Raw genomic sequence first — 7872 nt, 5'->3', positions numbered from 1 at the left:
ATAGCAAGTGGTCTCAAACTCTTGTAAGAGCATGAAACTCTTAATAAAAGACCGAGTGAAGTGTTGAAAATACTTATAAACAACTAAACTTGATGAAAATTTAGGGGTATAAATATATTTCACTCATGTTGCAAGATTGAAGGTGTATTTAAGTTCAGTTAGTTAAGTAAGAGGTGTTATTAAGGCCGTCAATGTTTGAGGATGAAACTAACAATTTGCGCCGAATTTGAGGATGTTTTCAATATTTCTCTCTTTTGAAAATGAATTTTTTTTACTGGATAAGACTATCATAATATTTATTTAAATTTTGGGAGGAGATAATATTAACAACTTATAAATTATTTTCTTTACTTTATTAAAAATAAATAATTAAGTTTTTATATTAAATAAACAACAAAAAGTCCAATCCAAGTTGATACACGCTAGTTTGCAATATTATGAATATTACCAAATTTTGATATATTCAAATACGTCCAGATATATGTATTTTTAAGATACTAACTTATTCAACAACTAAGAATTATGTCATATATTTCACTAGCGTACTTCGAAAAGAACAACTAATTAAAGACAAAAAAGCTCAAACAATTTTTCATAGACAATTTATTAATGGGATAAGACACAAATATCATCTAGACTATGACTAAAATCTCATACACACCTTAATTAAACTAAAGTCCTATTACCTTTCTCGAATTCATTTTTTTTATAATTTTGTACACCTTTTGACTTATGTACGTGAAAAACACAAGTTTAGAAAGCTGACAAACACTACATAATATTCCAATATTATTTAGCAACAACAACAATCCTTCAACAAATACTAATATCTTATTTAATAAACTCAACCTTATTGTTCCAAGCCAATATCATTGACAACACAACATGGACAACCATTATTTTTCTCTAGCCAAATTCTAATACAATTAATATGAAAAATATGAGAACATGACATCTTTGTAGATTTCAGATCACCAACAAGCCTCCTTTGGCAAATTAAGCAATTTCCACCACCAGAAGTTGATGGGATGATCATATCATTGATATATTGATTAAACAATATAACCTTAACAATTAATTGTAGTGTTGGTCGACCATCAATCATCACTAAGCAATTTTTTGACTTATTGGACAACTCAAAATTCAAATAATTGAATATCTTTTCGCAATTAAAATCAGAAGCATCCCAATTCTTCAGTACCTACAAAATAAATAATCAGGATAAGTTCTCTAGACTTAAATTATTTCTAAAATAATGTATTAACATCGCACATATATATACATACAGAAATGCAGTATTACTAAAACGTGCTAATAAGAAAATAATTTCATATAAAAGAAATAAATTGAATTTAACATGATGCGAAAAAATAAAATAAATCTTTAGCACCTTGAATATGATTTTGCGAGCCTTATCTTTGTTCGCAAAATCATCTACTCCCATGTTAATAAAAGTTGAGAATTTCGGAGTTTTTACTACCATGTTAGGATCGGATGATAGCATTTTCGAATTCCAATTATGATAAGTAATGCAAATGAACTTGATTTGAATGAATTTTGGCTCAAAAGAAGAATTGAAACCAATTTTTTGGATTGGTTTTTCAAGTTCATAAGCAAATCTTAGGTTTTGGTAAATGTAAACCTCCATTTTTTTACTGTAAATATATGATAGTTCTAAAAATAAGTCTACAGAAAGATGAACAAGTTTAATTTTAGCAAAAAATATTTCTATTATATATACTATTTTGGTCAACTTTCTCATTATAGCCTATAATAAATTTTTTGCCTTATTAGGATTTATTTTAATTTTTTATCTAATTTTAACTAGCTAATAATGAGTTACCAAAGTGTTGCATATGAATCTGATTAGATCATAAGAAATCAAATCATAAAAGTAACTATTTGATGAATAGTTATGGTGTGTTAGCATATGCATGTCGTTACTTATACTGAGTTATACATCTACTTTTTTTTCCTAAAAGGAAGACAGGTGGGGCAAGTTCTCATTAGGTATACTAATTTAGCTAATTATTAAATATATATATATATATATATATAACATGAAAGTTCTTTAAAATGTTGATTGAATTTTTTTTGTGCCTTATTAAATTATCATTTACTATTTTTCTTAAACTTATCTTCATAATATTTAAAATTAAAGAGTCTAAAATATATGATAAAAGAAAAATATTTAAAATTAAAGAGTCGTAAAATATATGATAGAAGGTATTAGGAAAATTAATAATTAAGAAGTCCTAAAATATATAGTAAGAGGAAAATGTATGTTAAGAGATAGATTAGGATAATTAATAATTAAGAAATCCTAAAATATATGGTAAGAAGAAATATATTTTAAAAAAATAAGGAGTCCTAAAATATATGGAAGAGTTCTAAAGTTTTTTGTTATCAATATAAATGATGGTTTTTTTTTATATTCTTAGGTCATTCTTTATTATACAAAATCTGGAAAAGGTAGCAAAATAATAACATTGTCATTTATATTGGTAAAAATTTGTCCACACCCAATGTATACACCCACTATAATTAGACTAACCACATAAGATAAGTTAAAATTTATTAGCAGTCTTATTTTAAATTTAAAAATAATAAATATTTTTTGAAAAGGAGCCTACACATATCAGGTTAGTTAATTTCTCATCTATCTAAGCACATATGTATACTGAAAGAATAATTGAGAACAATGCTTGTCAAGTTGAAAACAAAATACTCATATTTTTGTCTTGTGCATTTTGGAAAAAACGCTTTGTGTGTTACCGGCACGGCGAAAAAGATGAAAGGCAAAGAAAATCTAGTAAGACATCATGTACTCACAAGTGTCCTGTAATGATAAGTTTTAAGCGTCAGTTGCCCAATAGTCCTTTCATGATAGACAAATTTGTTACAGAGCATGACCATGAAATGGCTTCACCAAAGAAAAAACATTTGTTAACTGACGAGTTCCTGACGTGTATGTATTTTTACTTGTGCTTTCTCAAATTATAGTATAAAAAGATGTTGAATTACAGAGATTGATTTATCTATTTTATAGACGTTTCTTGTTCAAATTACTATTTGGGAGAATTTTAGAAAATATTGAGTATTAATTTAATTTTAGTTAAAACCTTGTAAACAGAGAAAATAATTTTTGTTTTTATTTTTTGAAATAGGGTGAAAGGTGTTGGAATTTTAACTTCACTTTATATTTTTACACAAAGTAAAAGATTTTATTCTGTAATTTCTATTTCTCATAAAAGTATAAATACCTCTTACGATTATATTTATGTAGTATTACTGGAGTTGAATAATTAAATGCACTCCTCTCGATTATACAATTTAATTGTCAAAATAGTAATATTTAAGAACCAGAAATATGTACTTGAATTAAAACAAGCTTTCGAGAGTAAGTCCCTTTCGGTTACCTTACTTGTTATAGCTAATTGTTACACTATTTGCCTCTCCCGAGTACAAATAAGTGCATAATTAATTATAACACAAAATGGATAGATGCCACAAATTATAATTCAACAACCTGATCAATACTTCAATTAATAGTATTACTTATTCTGCCTCTCTCGATTACAGAGTTAGTAATATATTAATATGTAATATAAGATAGACAAGCGTTAGTTGATAAAATAGCATATAACTGTAAAGCGGATAAAAATTAAATATAAATTTAGGCTCAAGTACGTGAAATTTAGGAATAATACTTACTATTATATAGATATATCAAGATTCATCTTTTCCCCAACACAATAAAAAATTACTCCATACTAAGTTTGGCGAAAATATTTTTCGTCATTAAATAAGAAAATAGAAGAAATATTCGAGAGGAATAATTCCGCAACTTGATTAAAATCAGGATTTGAATGTAAAATAAAAAATTGAAGAAGAAAACTATTTGAAAGTCTCACCCCTCTTCAGCTGCTTACTGAGATTTCTATTTATAAAAATAAAAGTCTTGTTATAGTACTAATGTAATTTTAAGCTTGTTACTCCACCTAAAACCTTTCAATCATATTCTTTTTCTTCTTTTTGAATGCATTGGGTCCCACATAGTTGCACCTTGTGTATTTTTGCTTCTTTTTTTTCATTTTCTTTGAACTTTTCTTTTAATTTGTGGGTCCCACATAGTTTGTTTATTTTGACAATAGCAACGTTAATACTTTTCAATTTGTCGCATATTTCTTTCTTTGTTGTTGTTCTTATTAAATCGAGATATGCTCTGCAAAGAAAAATAAAAATCTTAGTATTGAATTTAGAAAATAACGTAGTTGTATATGATATATTTTTTTTCTCATCAAATACCCCATACTTGAATATTTGCTTGTCCTCAAGCAATGAAAGATAATATTATAATGGCTAACATAATATATATATATATATATATATATATATATATCTTTTATATAAATATAATAATAACTTTGATAGAGAAAAATCGACTAGAAAGACTTTTTGAGTTTAACAACTTTTAACCATACTCGTATTTATTAATTGAAAATCGAAATAACAATACTTTTAGTCCCAATGTGTCTTACTAAATGGAGAGAAATGTTCATATATCACACAATATATTGATAGAACAAAGAAGGGTATATGTAAAGGAAAATCACTCATTCTCAGCAAAGAAATATCTCATGTCACCGAAAATAGCCATAAGCTTGATTATTATGTGATTCTCCACTAATGTAGGAATCTTTGAGTTGAGATCATGCAGGGCTTTTCATGGTTGTAATGTAGGCTCTGTGATAAGTAAGATATATACGGATAATATTGACTCAAACTCTGTTTAGATACTGTATTTCACTTTCCCTTTTAAGCATCATTGCTTTTCATCTTCCTTAAAAACTTTATGTTGCAAATCCTTCGCTCTTTCTATATATATAATATTTTTTTTTATTTTTTGTTGTTTTTTTACATGACATAATCATTATGTCGTGATCTCGAAGGATCAACAATCTTTGTTCAATATCACCCATTGCAACTTCTTTTTTTTTTTTGAAGTTCTTAAAGGGAAGTAAGGTGAAACTAATAATAATTTGCGATAGCAAGAATGGTTTAGATTTAGAACTTTGTGATGAAGAAAAGGAAAAAAAAGAAGAATATATTTTTCGACTCGATGGGGATAACTAGGGATAAAAATTATCAAGTTAGGTCAATTCAGATCATTTTAACAAGGCTAAACAAAGAAGGCCTACTTTCATGTCTCAACTCAAAATCTACCTAAAATTTCGCCTCAAACCACATTCAAGTCAAGTTCTAGATTTTCCAATAAGCATGAGAACTAGGTAATACATACTAACCACACAATACACTTAAGACTAAAGGATATATTATTTTCGATAATCAATAACTAAGTATGAGTTTGGAAAGGTTGTTATAAAACTCATGAATCATACTTGGTTAACTCATTATTATTTTTCTTTTCTTTTTTTACAATAGAGTAACTCAAAGTCCTAAAAAAAATGTTCGATTCAAAATATTACGACCATGGCAAAGAATCGAACCAAAAATCCATGGAAGTACATGCAAGATTAATTTTATATATATATATATATATATATATATATATTATTTCGATACAACCACTCATGGAAAACAAACCAACAATCGAACAAAGAAAACTTATTTCGTTACCTCCCCACACTTTAAGCTTTACATAGTCTCGTATGTAAAAACCTCAAGTGGGGGTTTCAGTGCTCCGCATTCCTGTTGTCTTTCAGTCCACGACAAACTTGGTATAGATCAGAAAATTCATTACCATGTTTATTGTTGTCGATATTCTTACTGTTGCTAGCCGTATCATCTTCCACCTGTTTGGATTGAATGACATGCATATTCATAGCTTCGTCAAAATTAAAGAACTGATCACCAAATGCCATTGACTGAGTGGTGCCATGTTCTGTGTTGAATTCATTAGGAACAGGTTCTGTTATTAATGTTGGTGGCGCCATTCCTTAAAAGCTTAGCTGTTCTTTTGAATTTTTTTGACGTATGTCCTAAATCTGCTCCGATTGGCATACATTTAAATATTGAAAATTCATATCTTGAACTCCAAGCGGCGGATATAAAGTTTGTGTGTCTAAAAATTGTGATATATATCCTGCGTTATATATAGAATTATTTACGGGGTAGGAGAATTGTGTTTTAAATGCATTAAAATCTTCTTGCATATATTGTTGATGCATAATGAGTTGGCTAATTTTTTCCCCAACCCTTTTCAACTCCGCAGAGAGTGATGGACGCTCTTTCTTTTTTTTTCCCCCATAATTATTGAAGGTCCTGGTGTATACATAGGTCCCACACATGGTCCTAATTGATTAAGACTTGTCCATCTAGACAGATGAAGAAGTCCCAACGAAGGTGATGGTTTCTTTCCCAAAACGTCCTACCAATTTCGTTATAGTTGTTCCATGGTATAAAGTTTTTAATGTTCTCACAGTTCGACAACGTACCATATTCTCACTAATTATCCGTCAAATTAATTGTGAATCCATTTTCTAGTGCATATAACCAAGCCCGTTTCTCAATTCTTACCTCACCAGAATTGCGATCTGATTTTAAGCGGTCATTAAAGAATAACATCCATATTTTTGCTAACATACTGAGATTTCTAGTGGCAAATCAATCCCTTTTTCCTTCACCGTCAAAGTGCTAATCCATTCCATATGGACACAGATGTGGAGTAAAGATATCAAAATTACCTTCTTCAAGTAGCTCTTGAAATACATGGTCATCACATTGTGGAGTATCATATAATTCATTGATGACTTCTTTATTGAAAGGGATGATATTACCTCGAACTGTAGAGGTGAGGTTTTCTACGTCCATGTTGGCGTAGAACTCTCGAACTATCATTAATGCTGCTGCTCCAGGATTTTTGGCAAATTTTGACCATTTTAAGCGTTCAATTCTTACGAGCACGTTCATGATTTGGTTATTATCTAGGGACGAAGAATCAATACCTCTTTCATCAATAATACCACGACGTATATGTCTAAGGGCCCACTCCATCGCTGTAGCCGATATGAACTTACTCTTATCAATTTGTGGTTTAATATTTTGATTTGGATTATGAGGTAAGTTATCTTGGGTGATAAAATTACTTTCATCCTTTTCTATCTCCATATTGTTGTGACAGTCAGAAGAGCAAATAAATTATAAAGAAAGCAAAAAGATAAAGAAGTACTACTGAGAGATCTGTAAAGTGAGTTTTATATATATTTACTAGATAAGCCCAATAATATAAATGGTATATTTTGGGGCTAATAACCGAGTTTTTGAAGCGATTGTTTGTGTGGATAAAGGAATAAGTTTTTTTATCACAAACTTGTACTTTCTTTGACGCTATTTAAGGCATAATAAGACTACCAACATACAACATTTTTGAAATATTTTATGTTGTCAATTATCATGATTTATAGTATTTTTACGATAGATTCACTTCAAGAATCGGTGGAATTTTTTGTATTTTTTTTCAAAACATATTTTATGTTGTCAATTATCATGATTTATAGTATTTTTACACAATTTTTAAATATAAAAAAAATAAGACAAATAAATTAAAATGGACCCAATATATGTTATTTTTGTTGTCTCAATTTATGTGACACAAATGAAATTTGGAGAGTCATCGAAATTTTCATATGTTTTTTAAAAATGTTTGAAGTTATTAATTATTGTGATTTATAATATTTTTATGTAACTTTGAAATAATGTACATTACTGGTCACTTTGTCCTAATTTATGTGATATGGATAAAATTACAAAATTAACCCTTTTAAAATGTCTTTCAGATATTTTAAGTTGTTAATTATTATTATTTATAATACTTTTTTGGTAATATTAAAATGATATGTGCTATTTTTT

The sequence above is a fragment of the Solanum stenotomum genome, chromosome 6 (assembly GCF_019186545.1).
Source record: "Solanum stenotomum isolate F172 chromosome 6, ASM1918654v1, whole genome shotgun sequence".
Taxonomy (NCBI): domain Eukaryota; kingdom Viridiplantae; phylum Streptophyta; class Magnoliopsida; order Solanales; family Solanaceae; genus Solanum; species Solanum stenotomum.
The sequence above is the reverse complement of the archived record's forward strand: the minus strand, read 5'-3'. Positions refer to the sequence as shown.